Consider the following 25,674-nt stretch of genomic DNA (forward strand, 5'->3'; position numbering starts at 1 on the left):
TTAAATCTGTATTTAAAACAGGCTGTTCCAGGTAGGGCCGAGATAAATGGCTCAGCACGTTGGTAACATCTTCCCACCTACAAATCCTCTCCTCCGGTCTGGCCAGCACCGTGGTCATCACACCCAGCGCGCGGTGGCCAGTGGTCCGGGTGGCAAGTGGCCAGGACTTGCCTCCACGCCAGCAGCATCTTCACTTGGAGGGTGTCCCTGCGCTCAGCAAAGGCACAGCTGGCCGGTCTTGCTGGAGCAGGACGTGGCTGGCAAGCAGTCCTTTCCCGTGGTCACCAGCGATGGCGTGAAATAGGCGAAATTAAGTAATATAACAATAAAAGCCTACAATGTGTCCAAATCTTTGACACTAAAGAAGTAAACTTCCCAAATGAGGAAGGCACTCTGTAAGAAAATATATTTGGGAAGAGGATTATAGTTAAAAAATTGGGTTTTTTTCCTCAAATGGTGTTCTCGACCTGCAGAAATTGTTACAAAAAACATTTCCACCCTCTGTAGACCGAGCATGTGCACATGCAGCCACGCGCACAAAAATGCATCTTCGTAACCTGGGGGGGCGACGAGAAGGATATGGGGTTTGAATTTTTATTAAATATTGTTGTGTTTCTCTAATGCTTTGGCCCTTGCCCACTGTAAATCGACAAAGCTCCATTTCAATGTGGGCAGAAAAACATCCTGATTTGGCAGACGCTGGCACGGCAGAGGCGGCCACGCTCCGGTTCTGCATGCGTCCCGTTGCCTACGATGTCTTCCTTTTCTAGCCAGAAATGCTTAAAAATTCTGAGAAGTTCTACTGAACTCTCTGTGATGATGTAATGTAAAGGGGCCTATTTTAAGAGAAACGCTAGTTGCCAGTAAATTATATTTCAGTTATTTGGGCTCAGAAACTGTACTTCACTAATATTCCTGCAGTGTTTCATCCCTTCGCTTGTCCCAAAGAGCAATTTTGGGGCTAACAAGACAATGTATGGGAATCTTCCATTGAAAATGGCTACATTATTTGTTATATTTTCTGTGCTTCAATTATCTAATAAGTGCTAAATAATATTCTCTATATTTCAGTAGCAATTTGGCATGAATATTTGTACTAGATAAGTGAAAAAATTCCATGTGCGTGCTGAGAAAGAAAACTGGAGCCTGGTGGTACTGAGATGACTGTGATGATGAGCAATTTTGGTATCACACATCAGCCGTGAGTAACAATTCCAGGGGAGCTGGTTGCAGCCAGCAGCAATATGGGCTCGCTCAGTTACGGTCCAGAGGAACAGCTAATGCTCCTACAAACTATTTGTCACCTGTAATAACGAGCAATTTGGAAGGGATTAGGTTTTACTGTCTGACCCATGATCAGCAGTGCCTGGACTGTACACCTTCAGTTGCTTAAAAAATAGAAAATGGAAGCAGAAAATATCTCCTAACCACTGGTAGCTAATTAAAAAAAAAAAAGTGCAGTTGGATGCATCACTTTTCAACATCTTTTATATTTTATGTCAGATAGGATAGCAGGGTGAATTTAAAAAAAGGGAAGGGAAGGGAAGGGAAGGGAAGGGAAGGGAAGGGAAGGGAAGGGAAGGGAAGGGAAGGGAAGGGAAGGAAAGGAAAAGCTAGAAAGAGAAGAAGAAAGCATAAAGCACCGGTCACCGTCCATACACCGCCCCGTCCCCTCCCCGGGGTCAGTTAGCTCGCGGGAAGCAGTCTCACATCCCTTCCCGACGCCCAGGCAATAACTAACGTTGCTTTTGCCCCCCGCGTGCCCCCCGCCATCCCCAGCACCTGGCCCTACCCCGAGCCACCGGCGCCGCTCCGCAGCGGCCCCCGAAGATCTGCATCTGCAACCGAGAGGTCCTGGTGAAGCAAGACCAAGAAGCTGCGGCTGGTTGGAAACTCCCGTATTTATAGAAGGGGGATGTTTATAGGAGCCCTGCCAGGTCTGTCAAACGCATATGTAAATTGTGATGATTACTGTTAATAATAGCAAATGGACTCGGAGGCTTTCTGCTGGAGGCAAGTTGCACAAGGCATTATCCCTGCGCACTTTTCTCAGTTGTTTTAAACGGGCTAAATAATACGAAACCAGCATTTTTCAGCAGAACAGACGAATGTAGCTGCAGCAGCTTCCTGCGGCCATGAAGCCCCCCGGGCTGGGCCAGGCGGTGTAACTTCAAAGCTACAGCAGTGTGGAAGCAGATGCCTTCTCGGTGGTCATTCTTCTCCATTCACTCCTTGATTCCTTCTGCTCACAGAACTACTAGATTGAGAACATCAGGAGTCAATTGACCATCAATATAATTTCCTTTCTTAAATTACTCCCGTGTTTTATCCTTCATGATGCACTTCATTCCTCGACTCACGATCTCGTTCAGCACAGGTAAGGCAACTCGGAGGTCTATCACAAAATGAGCAAGCTCACTGGCCCCTTCGTTGCATCTCTAGTGTATTGTACCCCGGCTGTTTGGCAACAGGGAGGCACCTCCGCCTGAGATTTCCATAAGGCTCATGAAAATATAGCTTCCTCGAGTTCTTTCTGCATTTTTAAAATCAATGCTGAATTTGCATGAAAGGGAAAAAATGTATTTTGCCTAATTAGAAATCATTAATCCGAGGGAACAGATGGAAACGGTTGGTTTGTGAGACAGAGATCTTTAGTTTGGTCTGTAAAGGATACATTGCATCTCAGTAGTATAGAGTTTTCAGCTCCTTCCTGCCTCAGACTCTGCTGCATGTATTTGAAGATCGTTTGCATTTGGGCAAACGCTAGAGAAGGAGCTTACGGCGCGTAGCTGCCAGCGTGCTACGGAAATTCATCATTAACCTCCGTGGTGCTTTTGAAACTACCGTCGTCCCGTTTCAGGCAATGCTTTCATTCTTCATGAACGTGGCAGTTACTGATGCAGCTGCTACTGCTATGAGCGAACCGTAGAGAGCAAGAAGATATATTCCGTCCCCTTCCATGATATATCATTATCTAGTTGGTCTCTAGCAGTTTTGGCAGGAGCAAATAAATTGGCTGGTTTTTGGCAACGACATGACCTTCTCCTTCAGCTGCGAAGGGTCGCCCAGTTTCCTACAGTTGTGTCAATAGGAGGGTCCTGGTCTTACCGAAGGGACGTGGCTCCTTCAGGGCTGTTGCTGTTGGGTTTCTGCCCCTTCATGCTTGAGAAGCTGGAATCGCTATGGACCACATCCACAGCAAAAGTTAAGAGCTGAACTGTTTGTCCAAGCACGTTGCGTCGTGTTGATTTTTAAGCGCTGAGAAAGTCAAGGTCTAGCAGCGAGCACATTGCATCCATGACACCAAACGTTCGCATCACCACATCTTTATAAGGTGATATCGTCGTCTGTGGGTCCCACCGCTGGTTCCTCACGGGACAGCGAAGGTGTGCTGCTTTCAAAGCTTGGTGCAGGGCAGCAATAATAACGCGTCAGAAACTATTCTGCTATTTCAGTGAGCTTCCTGCCACGACTGAGCACAAATGCCAGTATTTCCATTTTGGAAATAACTTCTCTAGATGTGTAATCTGTAAGAGCTGGGGTAATGACAAATACAGCTCAGGAACCATACCTCTCCGTCCAGTGCCAAGGGTGGTCGCTGGGAATATATTTTGCTCTTGCTGTCATCCACACACTTTATCCTGACACCAGGGAAAAGTGCACTCCTCCTTGGCAGGGGGGTTTCTTTCCATCTCTTTTTAAATAATTTTCATGTTTGCTTTATTTTATTTTATTTTATCTTATCTTATCTTGTTTTAGTTTTAGTTTTAGTTTTGGAATAAGAGAGGTGCCGTTCTTGGGAAATGGAGCCGGAATGCTGATTTGAGCCAGTGCCAGGCAAGCACCTGCCAGGTATTTTTCTTCAGTTTCTGATCATGCAAATTAGATTTCTGTGGCTACTATGTGAATCGAGTTACAATAGAAAATAAAGGAAAACAAGGAGGTTTGGGGCAGACTGGAGGCTTTAGTCATATCTCATTTTAAACTGAAAAATAACCTGCTATTGTATGGTCTTCAGAAAAGGATTAAAAAATGTCCAGGATGTAGAAGAGAAGAATAAAAGATGGACGATCTTATGACAGAAGAAAAATGAACAATAACAAAAATCAGCTATTGTCCGGCTCTCTGAGGGAGAGAGGTGGCCAATCTGTGCTGTCTGAGGCTTTTTGCTGAATATAATGTAATTTCTCCGGCATGTTGCTGTCTGATAACTGTGGATGAAGTGTTTGTTTCAGAAAAATTTAGTATGGTCAGAAAGCCATGCATAAGAAAGGCTTATATAAACTCATTAGCAGTGAAAGAAGAATGGAGATGCTATCTTGGCTGCTCGCACAGCTTTCTGAAAATTTCCCTGTAATAATTATACTGAATTATATTCTCAAATACAAAGCCCCACAGATAGCCTATTATAAGCTGAATTAAAAATCACAAATCAGAAGCTGATTCAAACCACAACTCATTAGCACATGTACAGACACAGGGATGAAAAAGGAGTTATTTTTGAAAAGCGCTGAAATCAAAGTTGTATCTGCCAGCACGCTCCCTGAGCTCAGGCTCAGCTTCATCGCAGAAGGGACTGGCTGGTCCCCACGTGAGCACGGGGCATGAAGCTGCCTCTTGGATTAGGGCTGAATTTTGTGGTCTCTTAAGTGAAACGCACCTGAAATCCCCAAGAGACTTCTGAGTTAGAAAACCCAAACCTGGTTATTCAGGGCAGAGAGAGATTGTCTGCACCTAGGGTTAACTTTAAGCTCAAATTAGCTTTAGTTTAACTTTAGGTCACCCAGTCTTCTCCGTATCTGCTCACCAGTTATCATTTCCCACAAAAGGTGATGTTCTCATTTCTCCTGAAGCCCTGGACCCAGCTGTGGTTCACCTCCCCAGGCTGTGGGATGGTGCAGTGGCAGCCATGCCTTGCTCCTCCTCTTCCTCCTCCTTCTCCTCCTTCTCCTCCTCCTCCTCTCTCCTCCTCCTCCTCCCTCCCAGCCGCATCGCTGTCTCCAAGGTCTCTTTTGGAAATGCTGGACACCAATTCAGTCTTCACATAAAATGTCACAAGCATCCTGCAAATCACCAAAGAAATGATGGACCCTAATTTAGATTTATTCTTAAAAACTCTCTCATGCTGGACGAGACCAGGATTTCCTCCTAGCACAAAAGCAAAACCCATCGCATGTAGCATTCTCTCCCCTCCAAAGGAGAGATTTCAGGCCCTGACTTGAGCTGTGGCTCTGCTCATCCTCGGCAAGACGGGGACGGTTGAGCAGGAGGCTCAACCGAGGAGGATGAAGGAGACGTCTGAGCAAGGGAAGGTGCAGCACAAGCAACTTTGGAAAAGATGCTGCAATGAACAGTATATCAGATATTGTATTCCTTTACTCCTCTTTTCTAGCTTCTTTTCTCTTTCCGGCATTGCAGCAGACATGGCATGACAGAGGAGCAAGAGCCTTTTCCTGATCCGATCCTTTGGAGTCGCCCATCATCATCTCCCAGTCGCAGTCTCAAGGACAAGGACCTCCTCATGCACGCCCAAAGGTTTGCCAAATCAGGGACACAGCCCAAAGGCTGCTGGGACCAGCCACAATGCACCCTGAGGCTTTGGTTAGCTCTGGACTGAAGCCTGGGTCCTCCTCCTCGTCTGGCAGAGGAGAAAAGAGTAACTCCACAGAAGTCCTAGAGCCTAGGGAGGACTTCTCCACACACTAGCAGAAAGCTAGCTAATTAAAAGCATGGACATATGGCAATCTGGGAAGTTTTTATACCCAGACTTGTAAGTATAGATGAGAAAGGCCGTGCTCACATGGAAAGAGAAAAACCATAGGCCAGATATTTCTAGCAGCAGGTTGCTCTCCCGGGTCAACAGCCTACTGCTGCGCTACCTGCTGCTAAAGCGCCTGTGTGAAACGCTTTGAAATGATCAGAACGGTCACATTCGAGCTTTTCTTCACCCAAAAGGGTGCCCATCGTGGCCAGAAAACTCACTTTGGTGGTAAAGACCATCAGCCAAACTCTTGGTCCCAGTTTCTTTGCTTTAAAGAGTGGTTGCATTATTATTCCATTGGTTTTCCTAAGACTTTAGGTCTGGAAAATTTAACAAAAAAATATATTTTGGAAAGTTAAGGATGGATAGAAATAACAGATATCCAATAAAACAGCCAAGCAACCTGAAGTTTACCTGGACAATTGGAAAGCCTTTGTGCGTAGCTTTGTACCACAACTCATTTAAACATGCTGCTCGGTTTCAGAAAACTGCTTTTCCAGAAATAACGCTTATTTTTCAATAGACTCTAATTAGTGTTTGCGAGAATATGTTTGATTTGGTAAAATGTTTCAAGCACTAGAAATTCTTCAGAGTGACCTACTTCGAAATTAAGATTAAAATAAATCATTTAGTTAAAAGGTTATTTTAGAAAAGATCTGAGATGACTGGAAAACATTCTGAATACAGACAATTCCTTAATTCATGGTTTTCCATCAAGTGTCACATTTTTAAATTTAGCTGCATGTGTTTTTAGAAATGAAAACCAGCGACTCCAACGAACTTCAGAAGGATGGCAGAAGCTCTTGGATCAACTGATAGAAAATTATGAAGACATTGGAAGCATTTCGGGTGTATAATCAGACAGTTCTCCAACAGCCACACAAAGGAAAAAATGAAATGCCAACCGTGGATACCAGCGGAGTGGTTTCCTTGGCAATTGTAACTATGCAAAAGACTTTCATTTCCTTCCGTCTGCCTAATATAAGCAAATGTTTAAGCCTATCAACTGATCTATAAGGATTAGTTCAACTGAAATCAGACCATCTTATTAATTTGAAACCACAGGGCCATATCCAGAGAAACGATACAAGCATGTGCATATCTGTGAGCATTTCACCAACCCGATGGCCCTGATGGATTGTTCCCTTGCTTACAGCTCTGCACGTATTCTCAAGCTTTCATTGATTCGGAAGACGGAAAGCCAAAAGAGTCAAGGGCAGAACTGGGAAGAATTGCATAGACCCAAGCTGGGAGAAACTAATGAAGTTTCTGTTTGAAAGTTGAACTTCCCCCAGTGCTGGCCACCGAATTAGATGAACGTTTCCAGAGAAAGAACATCCAACGCTCGTCTGGGACACATGAACCATTTTGCTTGGCTGTTGCTGCAAGGGGAGGGGGGGTGGTTTGGTTGCATTTCTGTTTTCAGTACTAAAATCACAGCCTGGTGTCACAGGCTCTAATGTATTGCTTGAGTTGCTCACAAGCAGAGTTACTCATGCCAAAGAAGAACAGATTGATCATTTTGTCTGAAGGCAACGGAAACCTGTTCTGGCCCCAGTGCCCGGGGATTCCGTATTCCTGGAGGGGGCAGATCCAGAGCAGATCATTGCCCGAGCACAAATGTGCATTGGCACGTACAAACACTCGACTGGGGTTATTAGAGATAATTATTTCTTACAAATAAGTTGTATGAGCCCTGTTTTGTCTTTTAAAGAACACCACCTACTTGGAAATGATTACTCTTGTGAATTGCTTTTACATTCCTTTGTTATGAATCAATGGGGAAAAATAGATGATGTATAAAGATTAATTCATAACGCTAAAGAACCACCTCACATTTTATTCTTACATCAAAGGAGAGGGAAGGCTTCATGATGGCGGAGGCAGCGTGGATGTAACACTGTGCATAAGGGCCCTGGTGTCCCCTCCTTTTGGGGTAGAATAGGTCCCATTCAGCCGTGTCAAACCTGGCTTGTCCCACGTTTGACCGTACGGAAGGGAGAGCCCCTCAAACGCCGCTGCCAGCAGAGAGCCCTTGCTTCGATTCCTCAGCCCGGGGAGGAGGGAGCTCAGGGCCAGCAGCGTGAGCTCATCGACGTGCAAAATGTTTGCGTGGTTCTGCTAATATAGGGAAGATGGATGAGGTTTGGTTTGCTCCGAGCCTCCATCAGTTTAAAAGTGAAAACAAAGTCTATTATTGTTATTATTATTGCTACGTTTCTGAAGGGTGTATTAAATTTCAGCCATCCCACATGATGATTTAAAATGAGGTCTCCAGCTAACTTTAATTAACAGAAAAACCCCGCCACAGTCTAGATTTGATTGACGACTATGTCATTGGATATAATTAATAACCTCTCACTGCGTGCTCTGAGGATGACTGACGCAGGATTAACCCATACGCAGTTCCCCAGCCCATGCGGGGAACTGGGGCTGCTCCCCGTACCCCAAGAGCTGTCCGGCAGCCCGTGCGGGAGGAGACGTACCTGCCGTCGCCGCTTGCTCCCACCACATCCCGACTGCAAAGGTTTCCGAGGGATCGGATGCTTTTGCCACGTCTGGCGCTCAGTCCACTTATGCAGTGACCCAATGATCCCCATCAGGGGCAGAGAGGGTGGCAGTAGCCGGGTTCACCGAGTACTGTAGGAGGTAGTCTATATTAACATGTTATTTTTCCTTTTTTTTTTCTTTGATCTGCAGGTTTCATCAATATTTCTGTTTGAATCAGTTATATCGGATGTCGTAGATAAATGGGTTTTCTCTGCCGGCAGCAGCACCCCAGCACACTCCTTGGAATTTATTGCACCACCGGGGAGCATGCCTGAATCCCAGGGGCTCCCTGAAAGCTTGTCAGGATCCATAAAAAGAAATAAAAAGCATATTTGTATATAAATTAACACAGAGCCATAACAGACTTTATACAGTTACGTCATCCCATTGGCCTTCTCATCAGTCTGACAGCGGGGTTTTGACCAAAAATCTGTCCGTCCTATCCAGACCTTTATTTCCTTTTCCTCACTCGATCTCATTACTTGCATTTTTGGGGGTTTATGAGCCCGTGGCTCCCGCCGACAGCTCCTGGCCTGGCGGTGCTGCCCCCGTCCCCCGTGGCACCCCAGCATTGCCTGCTGCTTTGGCCCCCGAGAAGTGAGCTGCTGGGCGTCGATCGAGGAGCTCAGCGCAGCAAGGAGCGCATCACGCGGCGCCGCTCCAGGCTCGCATCCCGGTTACACCATGAAAGGCGCAATGGCAGCACGGAATAGGGCAGAAATCGCGTTTACGGCTGCCGGATTGAATTAAGGAATAAAATAATTCATGCCTGCAGCAAACAGACTGATTAGTGGCAGCACACCCAGAAGACTCCTCTTAATTGCTGGTGATTGGGATGCTTTGCTAAGACTTTTAGCAGCGTCCAAGGTGCTATCTGACCTGCAGGGAGAAGGAGATGGCTGAAACGCCAGAATAGGCTGGGGGCGTGGGAGGGTGGCAGCGCCCGGCTTGCGGGTGCCCTGAAGTGGTGCCTTAGGGCACTCGGCTCCTGGTTTCCAATGCAAAGACAAAAGCTCCTAAAATGAATTTACAAAGATGTAAGTGCCTGAAAGCTGGTTTTATGGAAAAAAGTATCGCTTTAGGCACAGAGAAGCAGATGGAGGACAAGTGGCTCTGCCTTTTCAGCACAACCCTATACCACACGCTGCTCGTATTTATCCTACAGGAAGATTATTGCCAAGTCCACAAGTGAGCTATTAGCTACGAATCTGATTTTCAATCCTTAGCATGACCATTAGTTACAAAATAATATCAAGGAACTTACTCTAAGTGTTTGGCACAGTCACTGCAGTCTGCGGGCAGGCTGGATGAGGCGCAGAGCCCAGGGTGGCTTCTCCTGGAGATCACTGTGGCTGATTAGTTCCCCAATTCCTGCAATTATTAACCTTAATGAAATTTCATTCTCTAATAGCCGCATAGCTATTGATTTTTAATTGTTTTGTTTGTGCCTTGAATTGATTAATATAAATTCTGAAAGGCATGCACAGCAGGAAGAGTCATTTGTAATTTGCAAATTAACATGAAAACAAAATGAACCCAGTAAGCAGCCGTGCGCGAGGGAGCTGCCGAGAGCATCCGCGGACCGCTCGCCGCGAGCATCCTGGTCCAGGCAGCTGTCGGCCATTAAAGGCCTTGCCTGAAGGGGAGAAGCTGAGAGCTGAAGGGCAGGTAAAGATCTCGCATCTTGCTCGCTTGTCACGGCACAGTTTACACCCCCGTCTGCGGTGCACCGGGCACCGCTGTCAGCAGGGCAGACGCTGAGGAGGAGGCAAGCAGCGCTCTAGTGCCCAGGATCGGCCAGTCTCTTGGGATGCTCTCTATTGTACAGAAGAGAGTTAGCATAATTTTGTCTAAAAGTTCTATGTGAAGACAACCAGATAAGCTAGGATTTTTAAGTCACTTGTTCAATTTTGCTGTGATTTGCATTCGTTTCAGACACGGGAAGCTGAGGGAGAGCCCGGAGATGCTGAGCCAGGCTGCATGTCCGTGGGGTCGGTACGCTTGCGATGCCATGCACGAGGAGCCTTCTTCAACATTAGTCCAGGAAACCAAAAAGAAGTGACGTTATTGTCACCGAGTTTGCATGGATAGAACTAGACCACTGCCGGCATTTACTGGTGTTCCCTGAGCATCTCTGAGGCTCTCCGAAATAAAGGCAGCACCTTGATAATACTCTAATGTAAAAAAGATTAATTCTTATTTGTTTGTTACATATCCAAAATGGTTTTTGTTTTTGGGGTTTTTTTTAAATTTAGATTAAGCAGTATCCTCAGGGGGAGCAAGAGGTGGCCTACCTAGTTCATAAACGAAACCCCAAGCTTTGAAACAGTTTGCATATTCTCTTCAGATGAAATAAGTATCAGGTTAAACAGAGGAGCTATGCTAACAGCATGGCTAGAAAATGGAGAGACGTTAATATCCAACAGCAACAAGGAGCCAGGGAGGACCGGGAGCAAGGCACAGCCCCTCTCCTGGGTAGTCACCTCGTGTGGGGAGCAGTGGGGACGGTCCAGGGCACCGAGCTGGTGCCACCGTCGATACCACGGTTCTGTTACTGCTGCAGCCCTCACCTACGACGAGCTGCAGTGCCACACTGCGACCTGAAGACTGCCATGGGAGAGGAAATCTTCCTGACCCAAATCTGTACCGTTTTCCTGAAGCTGGCACATGCCATACTTCAAAGGGTGTCGTTTCACCTCCTGCACCCCACCCCGGGATTGTTCGGTCCTGTTACCTCTACCACTGGGCACGAACAAGGGGAGCCTGCGGGCCTGCACACAGCCCCCCCCAGCTTTCTGCCGTCACGCTGCTTTAGCACCGAAACTCCCGAGAGGATGAAGGAGGTCTCTGTCCTGCCAGTGGGAGAGCAGCCTCCAGCATCGACTTTCCAGTTTTCCCTTGAGCATCCTGTGGCAGGGATGCAGGGATACAGGGATGCAGGGATGCAGGGATGCAGGGATGCAGAGATGCAGGGATACAGGGATGCAGGGATGCAGGGATACAGGGATGCAGGGATGCAGGGATGCAGTGATACAGGGATGCAGGGATGCAGGGATGTAGGGATACAGGGATGCAGGGATGCAGGGATGCAGCGATACAGGGATGCAGGGATACAGGGATACAGAGATACAGGGATGCAGGGATGCAGAGATACAGGGATACAGGGATGCAGGGATGCAGGGATGCAGGGATGTAGGGATACAGGGATGCAGGGATGCAGGGATGTAGGGATGCAGGGATGCAGGGATGCAGCGATACAGGGATGCAGGAATACAGGGATACAGGGATACAGGGATGCAGAGATGCAGGGATACAGGGATGCAGGGATGCAGGGATACAGGGATGCAGGGATGCAGGGATGCAGGGATGCAGAGATGCAGGGATACAGGGATGCAGGGATGCAGGGATACAGGGATGCAGGGATGCAGGGATGCAGCGATACAGGGATGCAGGGATACAGGGATGCAGGGATGCAGGGATGTAGGGATACAGGGATGCAGGGATGCAGGGATGCAGCGATACAGGGATGCAGGAATACAGGGATACAGGGATACAGGGATGCAGAGATGCAGGGATACAGGGATGCAGGGACACAGGGATGCAGGGATGCAGGGATGCAGCGATACAGGGATGCAGGGACACAGGGATGCAGGGATGCAGGGATGCAGAGATGCAGGGATACAGGGATGCAGGGACGCAGGGACGCAGGGATGCAGGGATGCAGGGAAGCAGGGATGCAGGGATGAGGCTCAGAGCATCACTCCAGCCGCCCACCATCAGCCCCTGGGCACCCGGGTGGGTGTCTGGGAAAGGTGAGCGTCAGCTGTGCCGCCCCGCCGAGCCCCAGCCCACTGCCCCACCGGCACCAGTACCGGCACCAGTACCGGCACCAGTACCGGCACGCACGGCAGGGACTGCCATTTGCTCTGGATTAACGTCTTGCTGGGGCACATCCCTCCTTCCTCCCCAGCAGCAGCTCAGGGAATCGCAGTCCGCAGCAACTGGCATTTCCACAGGCTTTAGCATTTACCTTTTTTTCCTTTTGTATTTTAACGTGTATGGAAACCCTAGCTCTTAAGGAAGAATATCCATATTCAGAGTATTTATCGTCCAGCAGCCTCCCTTTCAGAGAAGGGACGCTACTTAGTGCAAACAGGAAATTTAAATCTCCTGGCAGAAATACGTGCAAACCAAAGTGCAGCAGAAGTCCCTGCTTGGCTTTTCAATATATAGAGAAAACAACTTCGCGCCCAGGTCGTGCCCGTGAGGTGGTTCACTCCTGGCTGGGGCATTGCCATACGCATGCAAAAAGCCTGAAATTCATTATAAACGAGAGGGACGGGGTAGATGCCACAGCCCCTTAGTCTATAATTTCAAAGCTGCCTATATTTCCTGACTTTTATCTAATGACGCCTGCGGTGAGAAGCAGGAGCTTGTTTAGCCTGAGTTTCAAAGCGCGATTCTTCCAGCGTTTGTGTTGGAGCTGGAGTCCCATGTTACCTGCTTGGAGGAATAAATGGTCTGGTCATAAGATATCGAGTTCCTTGGCTCTATTGAAAATTTTGCTGAACCTTCTATAAAGTGGAGATGAAATTTAAGAAATCTTCTACAGTAATAGGTGGCAAGTTACTATAAATAAAGCAAAACTTTTTAATCTATGGAATTCAGGAATTAATTTAATTTTCTTTCTCAATGTCATAAGATTAAATAAAATGCATTTTATGTTCCCCATAAATATGAATTACTGCGTGTTTCATTTTGACGTTTTACGCAAGAAAGCATTAATATAGAGAAGTTTGGGTCAGATATGATTTCCATGCTGTCTCTATAGGTGAAACAGGTTGGTCACCGCACACAAGAGAATTCCCGGATTCGGTAAAGCAGGCTGCTTTTTTCAGACATCGTGGGGCGCAGGGGGCACCAGCAGCACCCTTGCCCAGAGTCGGCCGGTCCTGCCAACCACGAGCTGGCTCTGCCTAAGCGAGGTCACCACTGCTGTGATGGAAAAGTCCCCTGGGGCCAAGCAAGATGCTGCTTTTTGTACTTTTCTGAAACGGTATGACACTGCTCTGCATTAATTAGCTTCTCAGAATCGAGGTACTTCAACACGTAATTACGAGCAAGTGTTTCAAGAGAAATTATGCTGGCGTCAAGGCTCAGCAGTACAATACAGCATAGCCTGCGTTCGCTTCCCAGAATTTCTCTGTTTGCTCAGCGTCGGCTTACGGCGAGGGCCACGGGGCAGGGTGGCACGGCTGCGATGCTGCGGGACAGGGTCGGCCGGTTCCCCGGCCGGGGGGACTCCAAAGTGCCACCCCCTGCCAGAGGAGAGGCTGAGCGTGCAGCTCCCCGGCCCTGCCGAGGCTGGACCCCCCCAGGCACAAGCTCCTGCAGATCCAGGCACCACCCAGCTCACGGGGGAGCTTACGTGTCCTTCGAGAAGATGCTCTTCTCCTTGCGCCGCCGCTCGCTCGTCTGCTCACGGTAAGCGGTGACGCTCCGGCAGCGGTGAAGGCAGCACTGAGCGGCTCAGCCCTGCCCAGGAACGGCGGGAAGAAGAAAACCACCATCGTGCGTGGTCAGCCATAACCCAGGGACCTCCAGCCGGCATCTCTGACTTCACCTTGCGGCTCCCCCGCAGAAGCCCTTCTGGCAGAGGGGAGGCGGGCAGCCATGGCTCCGGTTCCTTCCCCAGGTGCAATGTTCGCTGTAACGCCCCAGTGCCTCCAGGTCTGGGAACTGAGAGCTCGCTGGGGCAGTTTCCCACCAAGCCGGGGCACCCTGCAGAGCTGGGGGGCTGGGTGCCTAATGCTGCGCCCCAGGTTAAATGCACAAAACGTTTTCACCCTCTTACAGTCCCCCCAAGTCAGCATGAGCAAAAAGAGCAAGGATGGGAGATTTGCATGTTGACAAAAAAGCACAAAAACCTGTGAGAGAGGGGGACGTATCGATGTTGCCCTGTGAGAGCGTGCTAAATTCTCTCTTAGAGAATGAGCGAACCGCAGAAACCATCCTGCCCTGTGCAGCAAACGGCTGCCCGGGCTGCGCGGGCGATGCAGGGCTCTGCCCGTTGTCACCGCGCGGAGCTGGTTTTCCTGCCTCTGGGGGCGAGGTGACCAGCGCCCTCCCACCCTGCGGCTGGCGCTTTGAAATAGCAGTGAGATTTTTCAGAAAAAAAATTTCCTCGTGAAAAATAAACTTAGCGTGAGCTGGACAAGAAAGTGAACCAGCAGACAAAAGAAAGGAAATGCTTAGTTACACTAAGTATAAAAAAAAAAAGCAGGTTTTGTTTAATCTTCACAATGAATGGAGAAGACTGACTTTCATCTTATTAAAGTATGAAAAGATCGCCATGGTTGTCAGGATAGTTTAAATTTATTAGTTTCTCTAGGAAGCATTTTGGAGTTGATTCCTGGTATTATAGAGCTTCACTTTTTGAAAGTTCTGTTGTACTGAATTTCTTAAAAAAAACCCTAAAAAAATAAGGTTTTTTTTCCAATTGGCCGTCATTTTGGTGTGTGGGGACATTAGGTTCTTGCTGAACCCATGCTGTTCACGGCTCTAACCGCTTCGGATATTACCAGTCACCGACCTGCCTGCTGCCCTTAGTCGCTCCTCGTTTGAAAACTTTGGACGAGCTTTAGAGCAACTCCCCGTCACAGATAGGGCTCATGAGCAAAGTTTCTCTTTCGATTCATAAACCAATTAAGAAATAAACTCCTGCTTACTTACAAGGGCTGCAGAGCTGCAGGCAGCACAGCTCCATGGCAGCCTGGGGCTGCCCAGCAAATGCTTCTCTGCGGGAAAACACCGCAGCGGCTCCTGCATCCTTAACATCCCTACTCACGCTTCCCTGTAACAAAGATTCCAGCGGCCGGCCAGCCAGAATATATCCTTAGCTACAAATAACTGCAAGTTTCAGGATGAAATTCAGGTGAATCCTTCCTTCCCCCCAGGCGGGGTTAACGCTGGGGGAGCTGCCCCAGCCAACCCATGGCGCGTACCGCCCGGTGCCGGCGGCTGCCACTCTCCAAGGTGAAGCAGTGGGTGCTAAGGACCTAATGTCCCCCCTTGGCGGGGGGGTCACTTTGAGCCACCTACCCAGCAGAGGTGGAGCACCAGGAATCAGACAAATCGGGAGGTGTTTCCAGAAGCGGCCCTGTTACCTTCCAGCATGACTCTTTCTGTAGGAAGGCGCTTGGGTACCTGAGAACGGTCCTGCTGCACCTCGAGCGGCAGGTTTTAAAGGGTGTTTCTCCATGATGCTGAGCAAACCAGCCTGTGCACAGCGTCGCTAGCCCAGGTCCGAGCGCAAGCACGGTTGGCCTGGGCTGACTTCTGCAAAGGCTGCACGTCCCTCAGCCTCTTGGCTCAGCTCCTCAGAGGCACTTAAGAGTCCAGCTCCGGCGAGTGCTGCGGATCCATTAAAAGCTGGCATTTACCCTCCTCAGAAGATGTTATCCTGCGCTGGGTGTTGGCGAGAGCCGCTCTGCCCCCGGCTCCCCGGGGCTTTCACCTAATGGAAGTCTGGGCTCAGACCAAGCTCCGCTTTTCTAGTAATTTTACTGCAAAACCCAGAAATACAAAGCGACAGTGGCGGAAGAAGAGCGGGTGTTGATGAGAGGACTGGAGCAGCCATTTGGGAGCAGTTCATCCCCATGTTCAAACCCCAGCCCTTCTCTTTCGTGCCACGGTGAGCTAAGATCGCGTGAATTACCTGTCTTGAACTTGCCCACTACAACAAAAATTATGTTTCAAACGACGCTTTGCTGCAACTTGCTCCTTTTGACACAAATTGTTAAAAAAACCCCTGTCTTTTGGTGCAGGCAGGACAACCGCAGTCACCACCGTCCTGCTAGCGCTGGCGTTGTGCTCCCAAAACACCAGGCAACCTCCAGTGCCGTAAAGGGGAGGAAAAGTCCATGGGATCTCAAAACCCTCAGTAAAACTAGCTTTTACCCAAAACACGCGTTTTTCAGCCATCCGACTGACGAGGTGGAGGTTGACTTTACCCGTGGAGCTCCTCTCACCATCAAAACAAAGCCCGAAGAAGCTCCCCGCCGTGGGGGTGGTCAGCATCTGCAGGGCCGGTCCCCCGCGCGCCGGGAGGAGAGGAGCCTGAGGCTGGCACTGGCCCCTGCCTGGCAGATGGCTTCATTTTAAATGATGGGTTTATTAAAGTAAACCACGTCCCCGAGCGACGGTTTACTAAAACACAATTACGTCTCTCCAACGCGTACGGTGGAGGCCGGGCTTTGCTGAAAGATGCTAGAAGGAAACCGGGATTTGGGGAAACGCTGTCCGAATTTGTGGGTACGCAGAAGAGTTCCAGCCGTACAGAAGTTACACACTGCTATAAAGTCCATTTTGTAAGCTAGAAGTATTTCGTAAAATTAAGTATGTTAAAACAGTAAATGCATATTCATTTTTCAATGAGGTGTAAACACAGCACTGTAAATATTAATCATCATGCAAACATACCAGCAAGCCTTGAGTTTAATATATGCATTCAAAATGTGACAGATTTTGCTTCAGATCACATATTTTGCCAGCTGGGCATTAATTTGAGAAGCTCTACTTCAGCGCTTTATTAAGCTATCTCTTTATATCATGATCAAAACAAACAGTGCAAAGTGAGAAATGGAAAAACACTGTTTCAACCCATTTACCTCTAACTGATGCCAGCTGCTCTCTTCTCAAACGCAGTTTTAACGAACGCCAGCCCCGCTGGGGAGCCCAGGGATTTCATCACTCCCAAACACACGCGTCCCCTCAATACGGATATTTATTACTTATCTCTGAGGTCCTAAGCTCCGTCACGCACGTGCCCCGCTCTCTAGAGAACTAATGAATTCCAGCAGAAAGCGGGTTAAAGACTGAAGTGGTGCTCATTTTTCGATGTTTACAGACAGTACAATATTTTTGTTCTCAGAAGCTCAAGAAGATAACTCAAACTAATTGTACAGCAAAATTGTATTCAACATAAACGAGGAGTTTAACATTCGACTCGATTGCTAAAACTTTGGTGTATTGTCAAACGAAGCGGCGCACGGGAAGCTGGGTGCTGGCTCCTGGGGCAAACCGAACCGCCGGCACGGCTGAGCGAGCACATTGGTCTGGCTTTTACAGAATAACAACTTAGCAGTATTCACTTCCGTGCTAATCCCACATGAATCATTTCACTAGAAGTAGCTTGCAAACAGGACTAATCTTACAGACGCCAAAATTTAGCTTTCCAACGAGACCTCAGCGGCGTATCGTCACCTTTCGGTAGAGAGCAGCCCAGAAACGGATCCCGCCGGCTGGAAGTCGGGACGGGTCGCGGCAGGGGGAAGGTTGGTGCTGCTAAACCGAGCCCAGAGCCCATTTTGCCACACTCCTGCTGCGCCGGGAGGACGCGTTTATGTCTGAAAGCCAGCACGGCTACACCGGGGAGAGCCTCTGCCAACCCAGCTGCGTGCCCTCAACCTTTTTTTTTTTTTTTTTGACAGTGAGCAATGAAACTCAAGCCACCTCGAGTTTAAATATTTATGCTTTGATCTGAAATGTCACAGCTTTCCTGTGATGTTTTATTGTTTTATATTCCCCCTGTATGTTTAAAGGCAGAAATCTAAATATCTCTCACCGGGAATGGCAACTTGCTATATATTACAGCCGTTAATGCTTTTTCGTCCTTTCCACAGCATATTCACGTTTAATGTGTGCTGCGCATCTGGGCTCTGCAGTTAAATCTGATTTACACGTTTGGAGGCGAGATCCTAACTTACCAGTGTTTCAGAAAAACAACGCTGAGATGTTGGGGTACCACCCAGCTTGTTAAAAACCCGGTCCCTAGGGGTAGGCGAACCCCAAAGGCATCGTGGCGGCAGGGGAAGACCCCGCTGCCAGCCCGCCCTCCACTGCGGCACCGCGTGGCGCGCCTGCTGAGCCTAGCCTAAGGGTAAGCTTGGTTTTAGGCAGATGTGGGCTTCCAGATGCATTTTCTGGGTGCTACTCAGAGTTAGCAGGGACAAGATGACCAAGGGGCTGCCGCCACAGGTGTCTCCTGCCAGGATACCCCTCCCTCTTGCTCGTGCCCCTTCTTCACGGGTGAATTAGGGTCAGCGCTGGATTCCTGGCACACCGCTGCCGACCCCAGCCCCCCTCGCCGCTGAGCCCTGCCTGTCGCCGCGGCCGTATCGACCTGGCCGCACTGAGATAACCGCTGCCCCTCAGCTGCCCGTCCATTCAAAACCGTGCAACGAAATTAAAAGCATCTTCCACCTCCAAGGACCACTTTCAGGTTTCCTCTGCCGGCTACAAAAGCTGCGCTGTGATTACACAGAGAAAGGCAAGCCGGGGCAGCACGAGCCGACTCCAAGCACGGGATGCAGAGATTTGCCGGGCCGGGGGCTCCCCGTCACAGGGAACCAGAAGCAGGGAGGGCGAAACAGCAGAAAAATCCTTGCCCTGATCCTTACGAGACCCCAGTCCCAGGCAGTATCCCAGCCGCGGTACTGAGGAGTTACAAAGGGCCTTTCTCTCCGACCCGCTGTAATAAACGGGATGTTCTGAGGCTGCAGAAGTGCTCGGAGGGTGGGCACGCTGAGCCTGCAGACCGCGACCAGACAGGAGGAGACGGAGGTTTGGTGCCTCCGGGCGATAACGCGGATCAATGACGCTCCGGTTTCTGGAGTACGTCCTGGGTGCTGGCTGTCGGCTGCGGCTGATTTATGGTAAATAAATGTCATCTGCGAGAGCTCATATTGAAAAATGAAATAAAACACAGGATGAAGGAGTGAGAGAAAGAGGGTTTCTGGGATAAAGTGGGAAACAAGGTGGAGTGCAAAGATAGTGTCAAGGTAATTTCAGGCATACGCAGTGTTTGTTTTGCATGAATATTCTTTAGGCAGTTAATTTAGCTGCAGAACAGTATTTACTGACCTCATATGCATCTCCTTTGCGTTATCATGTTTCTGTATAAGCAATATTCTCAGGTTTTTGTTTTGTTTTCCTTTGCAGGGCGGGTTTGGAGCCAGCATTTGCTGCCTGATGATGCACAGAGCTCCAGAAAGCAAGCAGAGATAACTCGACCTTCCCGCTGCCATCAGACAGCTCTCACTTGGAGATTTGCCTTCTCATTCCCTTTGGCATATTGGGATGCCTGCCCGGCTCCCCACAAGCCTTCTCCTGCACCAGCTGTCCCGGCACGGTGGGGGTCCCCAGGAAATGCCCCCCCCCCAGCAGCCCCTCCAGGCTGGGGGGCACCAGCCTCCTCCTCAAGCTGTGCTCTTCCAGCATTCATAGGCAAAATAAAATTTAACCTGAGGATCAGCATCTCCCCAGCTTGCAAAAGCTGACGCGGCCGAGCGTTTCCCTCCTCCCCGGCCTGGCCCATGTTCCCTCTCTGATTTAAACCCACCTTGCCATGCAATATGTCTTTGCCCAGAAGGGGAAAACACATCTCAGGGCGTTCCTAGGAGTCACGGCCGTGGATTAGGCGGTTGTCTCCCGACAACAGGGAAGCGTGCCGGAAGAAATGTGAGCGTACGTTGTCCAGCCGACCTGGTTTAGGAGTGTTATACACGTGCAGAAGAATCAGCACGGAGCTATTAATATTAAACCAAACTTAGAGGTTTATATTTCACATACTGCAACACTCAGTTGGAAATAAAATTGCTTGGTAGGTGGACTGAGCATAAAACCAGTACAGGATAAAATATTTCAATGTTTGCTTCACTTCACGTAATAGCTATTTCTATTATTAATTACTAAGCAATTGGAACACCATTTCTCTGGCAACAAACGCATAAGAAATATGGTTCTCCTTGAGTGACGTCCACAGAAAAAATAAAGCATTACGGAAGGCAGAAGTAACAGATGTCACTCAGGCTCCCCTGCTCCCTTCTCTAATTAAGTTAGGAACCAATCAGCTGCTATTAACATAATTATTGTATTTAAAATCATTTTTCCTCTGTTTAAAAGTACCACATTTCTGTTACACAAGCACTAACGCTCAGGCAACATTTACCTTTTGTCAAGACTATCTATTTGCATATATATACATATATATTATTTTTCTAATGATTCTGTAGTATCCTGCTACGACACTGCAGAAGGAACTGCCAGAAAGAGGGAGCAGGCAGCGGCTGCTGCAGCATCCCCACCCAAGCAGCAACGTCGCCCGGGGGAAGCTCCGTCAGCCATCCTCGGGCACGGGCGAGAGCTCGAGTAACCCTCTTGTTGGAGCAACGTGCTTGCGTACGCTTGGAGCAGTCGTGACAAGCCAGTGGGTTTACCAGGCTTCTTGTATCCTAGGAAAAGGGGGGGGGGCAGCACTTCTTTGCATGAGTGCTGTGGTCAGGACCTTTGGGAAGGATCGTATCTACCTGCTGGTTCCTGCTGCCGTAACCTATTCCGGCAGGATCCCCCACGTAACGCCCCTAAGGAGTCAGTGGAAAAACACCTGGGAGGTGCCAAGCGCTCAGTGGTGTGCATGCTGTAATCAGGGAAAAAGGGAAACAGGGATGACGTCATCCTGTGGGAGAAGACAGGAAAGTCTGCGTGTCAAATCTCACTGTATCTCTCCTGGGAGAGAGAGAGGGAGCTCGGCACCAGGAACCCCGTCTGCTGGCATCTCAGACACGTTCCTGGTCCAGGATCGCGCCGGTTATATGCTGCATGCAAAGATACTCTTTGGGGTTTGGTGAATGCCCGTGAGATGTTATCCTACAACTCGGATGCCATCTCCAGACATCACTGCGCAGAGCGGCAAAGCTCAGTACAGCGCGGAGCTGGCTTGGATGGCAGCATACGTCGTCCGCTTCCCACGCCGTTTTTTCACAGCCCCTTTACTCCTCGGCCACATCGACTGCAGTCGTACCTGTGCGTGGCTTTGCAATCAGTTATCTGCAAGCAAGCACAGGTTGGAATAACAGGTTAATGCTATTCCGACATCCCGCCCAAGGAGGTGACAAGGGTCAGCAAGTTTTTGACGTGCCTTCTTGCAGCGTTTGAGAAGCTGTGTTCCTGCTGCAGAAGCCACGGCGATGCAGATGAGATCCGTGGGAGAGGAGATCATCTCCAGAGGTCATGTTTCCAAAGATCAGAAATGCAGCTGCTGGAACCAATCTAATTTAACTGCTAAATTAAACATGGTTACTGCCTCAGGGACCTCTCGGTGAAGAGCGAGGTAAAGCTGTCGTGTTTCTCAAAACCAAGTACATATGTGGCAGGTTTGAAACAAGAGCGCAGAATTTATTATTTCCCAAAGTAAGAATGCTCAAAAATAACGTCTAAGCTGGGTTCCTCCTTGTTTTGCATCTGGGAGCGGTCTGTATTCACAGCCAAAACCGAGGAGCCCGGTGCCAAGACGTCACCCAAACCCCATCACCTCATCCCCTGCCCAGCCCGCAGCCGCGCTGGGAACGGCTCCCGCGTTTTGGCTGGCTGCAGCGCAGGGGCAGCGGGACCCCCACGACCCCTCCGCATCTCTGCTGGAGCTTGTCAAGTTTAGCTCAGGGATGATGGACCCATGGTTCCCAGCACCGTGACCGAGCTATGGGGAGCGTGTGCTGACACCCTACCTGGTCCTTACGGCAAAGGGACTGCGAGGGAGGGAGAGCACCGACGGGGAAGATGTGCCATTCATTAAACATGGACCCTGCTCCCCCCCCGCGCTCCCCAGGCTGGAGAGGAGCCACAAAAAACACTTTTGTGCCGAGTGCTGGATGGGAGCTGCTGGAGGAACCTAAGTGCAATTGCATTGCTCTGCTTCCCAGAGGGAACAAAGAAATTAAGTCACTACAAAATTGTGCATGTTCCTAAGGTGAAACTGAATTAAAATGAGACCTCCAAATCAAATAAAAAGCCAAGTAAGGCTGCAAAAATGAGCAAGCCTCTCCAGAGGGTTTCTAAAGTCCTTGTCAAGATGGTCAGAACAGGCAATAATGAACACAGCTTATGGATTATGCCAAAAAAATTATTGACATGCAAAATTGTAATAAGAAAGCAAAGGGCAAAAGGGAAAGGACGGCTTACAAGAAGCGATGACAAAACTAGCTAAAAGTGCAGCACTTAACAGATGAAGCATTTCATGCAGGAAAAGTAATCTCTAAACAGCGGAGGGGAAAATGGTGAAACCCCCCCATCATTCTCCACTTCTCTCAGCCAAAGAGTTTGCAAACAAGCGCAGAGAACAGATATTGTCACGATGCCCGGCTACGCAGAGCAAGGAGCTGGCGTTACTGGGAAGGTCAGCGGGTTCCCAGCCCACGTGCCAGAGGATAACCTTCTCGCTAGCTGGGAACAGCAGCAAGGGGCTGCCGTGGGCACAGCCCCGCTCCCGCACCCACTGCTGGCCAGCAGCTGCTCGCACGCTCCCACCATGGGACCGCACAAAACGCAACTGGTTGTGGAGGTGCTGGCAGACAGAGAAGACTTACAGTTGGGAAAAAACGGGGTAAACATCACATGTGATCAAGAGGTTAAAGCGCCATAAAATGCTTTCTACCGAGAGCAGCAGAACTACTAGCCAAACTCTCCGTTGTGCAAAGGCAACTGTTATCTCAGCTTCCTTTTTGCGACTGAAAATGTCCAGCTGTAATAAAAGGAACACAAATGTCTTGCTTAAAAACTATAACCTTTCCCTAGTCATTACAGCCTACTTAAAATCTGTGGGAGGCATGCCAGCCAAAGTACAAAACAGGCACCAAAACCTTCACGTTTATGTACACAGATAGGTCAGTGGATTCAGCTCAAGGATTTCCAAGTAGCTCTATTAATAAAGTCCTTAATGCAGAGTTATTTGGTTTTGGATAGCATCATTAAATGTTATTACACAGGGCCGTAATACCAATTTAATGGCATTATTCGATTCGTGGACGGCAGCCCAGGCAGTCAAGGAGCAGAGCTGAGTCCAGGAGAGGGGCAGGACACGGAGCAGAGCAGCGGGCACCACGGGCAGGAGGACGCGCGCAGGGATGCCCTGCGTGGGAGCAGGCTCCCAGACGACGGCACCCCGTAACTGCGTCCCCAATACCTGTCAGCACTCCTGCTACATCCCATCCAGCAGTACTTACCCTGCCAACTACCTTTTCCAAAACATATTATGAGAAGACAAAACCTATTACGTGTGTCCCCTCAACCCCAGCTTTGGTTTTCATCCTCTTCTGCCCAAAATTGCAGTCAGCAACATCTCCTCCTTTAAAAAACAAACGGTATTTATGAAATTTTCAAACCACATCTGGGTGACAGTGATTACGATCTAAACGACGCAAAATTACATCGCTGGTGTGGATTTAAACAGAGCCTGCCTCCGTTCACGCTCCTCCCGCCCTGCCAGGGAAGGCCAGCAGCCCCCTAGCCGTGGGAAACCGGGGGAGCTGCGGTCCCCTCCCTCCCGTCCCTGCTGCCGCCTGCGCTGTGCCCAGGAGACGGGGGGCCCGGGGGACAGGAGGGGGCTTTCGGCCACGCTTGCCATGAAGGGCAGCCACCGGCACAGCCCAGCTCCGCGCAGGACTCCGGCTACCGCAAAACACCAAAATGCCGTTTTAAAGCATCTTATTTTAATCCTGTTTTTTCTAATTCCCCCGTCCTGGGTAAGGGAACATTTCAGCTTTGCCTCCCAGTCGGTGTTAGGGCTGGGCGGTATTCTGCACGAGCCACGCAGGGATGTAGTCTGATATCTGGGCGTACCGGATTAATTCGGGTCGGTGGCTTGTGTTAGAAGGTGGCTCCACAGCGAGAGGGTATTACTGAAAGAGCCATTTCTTCTATTTCAGGGCAGATCAGTCTTTTCAACAGAGATTAAGATTTCCTATTTAGTGTCTTGAGGTTTATTTCCTTTTTAAAATACTGTTTCTTTGGAAAAGTCTTGGGGAAATCTTGCAAATCCCATTTCTGCTAATGTGTAATTAAGCAGGCCGGTTTGAGGAAAAATGTTGCCCAGATCGAGTGCCCCATAGCGTAATAGATGGTATGGCAATTTACTGTAGCATGCGATAATTGCTTGTGACAAAGTGCTTCCATGTGTCAGCATGTAATGCTGCTTCCCAGGACAATTGATTTTAGAGAGGGAGAGAACCTGAATTTATGTAACAGTAGGATACGATGGCATTTCCGACACTATTCACATATCCCAGATTTTTCTCTGGTCTTTTATATACCAATTTTAGCATAAAAGAAATGAAGAACTTGCTTTACCATGGAGGCATTTTATATAACCGTGCAGTAGCTACAACAGATCCTCATGGGAGAAATACGGCACGGCTCTGTGCCCAGTGAAAAGAGCTGATTTTTCTCTCTTGCCTGCCTTGGAGTTGCACAGAAAAATCCATTAGGCTTCGATATTGCTGCAGGGCAATTATTTTTTCCAGGGCACTCTTTGGTGATGCCCTGTCACTGTGGAACATCCTTGCTTCACTTGGACATACCGCGCAGTTGCTGATGTTTATTTTAAAAAGCCAAGCTACCAAAGAGTGACACACCACCACCCCCCAGTCTGTGCACCAGACCTCCCCGGACCACTGAGGCTGTGGACAAAAATGCCTCTAGAGACCTGCGGCTTCCGAGCTCCATCAGGACTTGAATCCTTTCCTGAGCTGCCGCCCAGAATTTGGACACAGCAAGAAAATTACTCTAAACATTATTGATAAGCCCAGGATTATTTTTTTTTTTAAGTAGTCAGATTACTTTAAATTGCCTTTATCACTCTCACGTGAAGTCTCATTTGAGGTTCCTCCACCCAGTAACGTTTTCCACCCAGTCGCAGTACGGCCTCTGCTCTGCCCCGCATTCCCTTCCCACTCACGTTTCCACCCCCAGACATGACAGGGATAGGTGTCAGCAGGAGGAAAACCAAGTTCTTCACCTTCTGATTGCACAACGCTCAGGTCCCAGATGCAGTCTGCCTGGGTCCAGCTTGATTTGGGAAGCAGAGTGTCACCACCTCGCACTTCTCACGTCCAGCTCTCCGCCCCTGACTTTCTCCTTCCTTAATTATGATGTGAAGAAAATACTGAAGCTCAGCAAGGATTCCACAGCCGCTCTAGCACCCTGATGGGAAAGCCTGAAGATGACCATGTTGAGACTCGGATACATCCTCATCTAAGTTAAGACTTAGCCACGTCCACACATGGGTCAGGGTGTCTCCAAGCACTGCCCAACCTCTGTTCCTTCTGTAAAAGGCAACCGAGGGGCTCCTCGTACCCCAGCGGGGCTGTGGGAAAGCGTTCCTGGCCGAGATGCATCTCCTGAACCGACCGATCGAGCATTTTAAAGACACGCACAGGAGCAAGATTATGGCCAGTGGATGAGAGGCCACACGAGGATACCTGAGAGGTTTTCTTTAAAAAAAGTCCCCCTGGCTCTGTTACTGCTAAAGA

The 25,674-nt window shown here is 49.0% G+C and overlaps 1 long non-coding RNA gene across 3 annotated transcripts in view; it reads right to left on the bottom strand.

Annotated features, from left to right (window-relative positions):
* The window catches only part of LOC129207774 (uncharacterized), a 77,489-nt gene that overhangs the window by 9,726 nt on the left and 42,089 nt on the right, over positions 1 to 25,674 (bottom strand). For 2 of the 3 annotated variants that reach the window (XR_008577539.1, XR_008577537.1), the window contains exons 3-4: positions 9,576 to 9,682; positions 8,248 to 8,401 (exon numbers count right to left, since the gene is read on the bottom strand). This is a non-coding gene — a long non-coding RNA (uncharacterized LOC129207774). Of the gene's footprint in view, positions 1 to 8,247; positions 8,608 to 9,575; positions 9,683 to 25,674 lie in introns of all 3 variants that reach the window. The other variant, XR_008577538.1, reaches the window with a different exon arrangement.

The sequence above is a fragment of the Grus americana genome, chromosome 6 (genome assembly GCF_028858705.1).
Source record: "Grus americana isolate bGruAme1 chromosome 6, bGruAme1.mat, whole genome shotgun sequence".
Lineage (NCBI taxonomy): Eukaryota > Metazoa > Chordata > Aves > Gruiformes > Gruidae > Grus > Grus americana.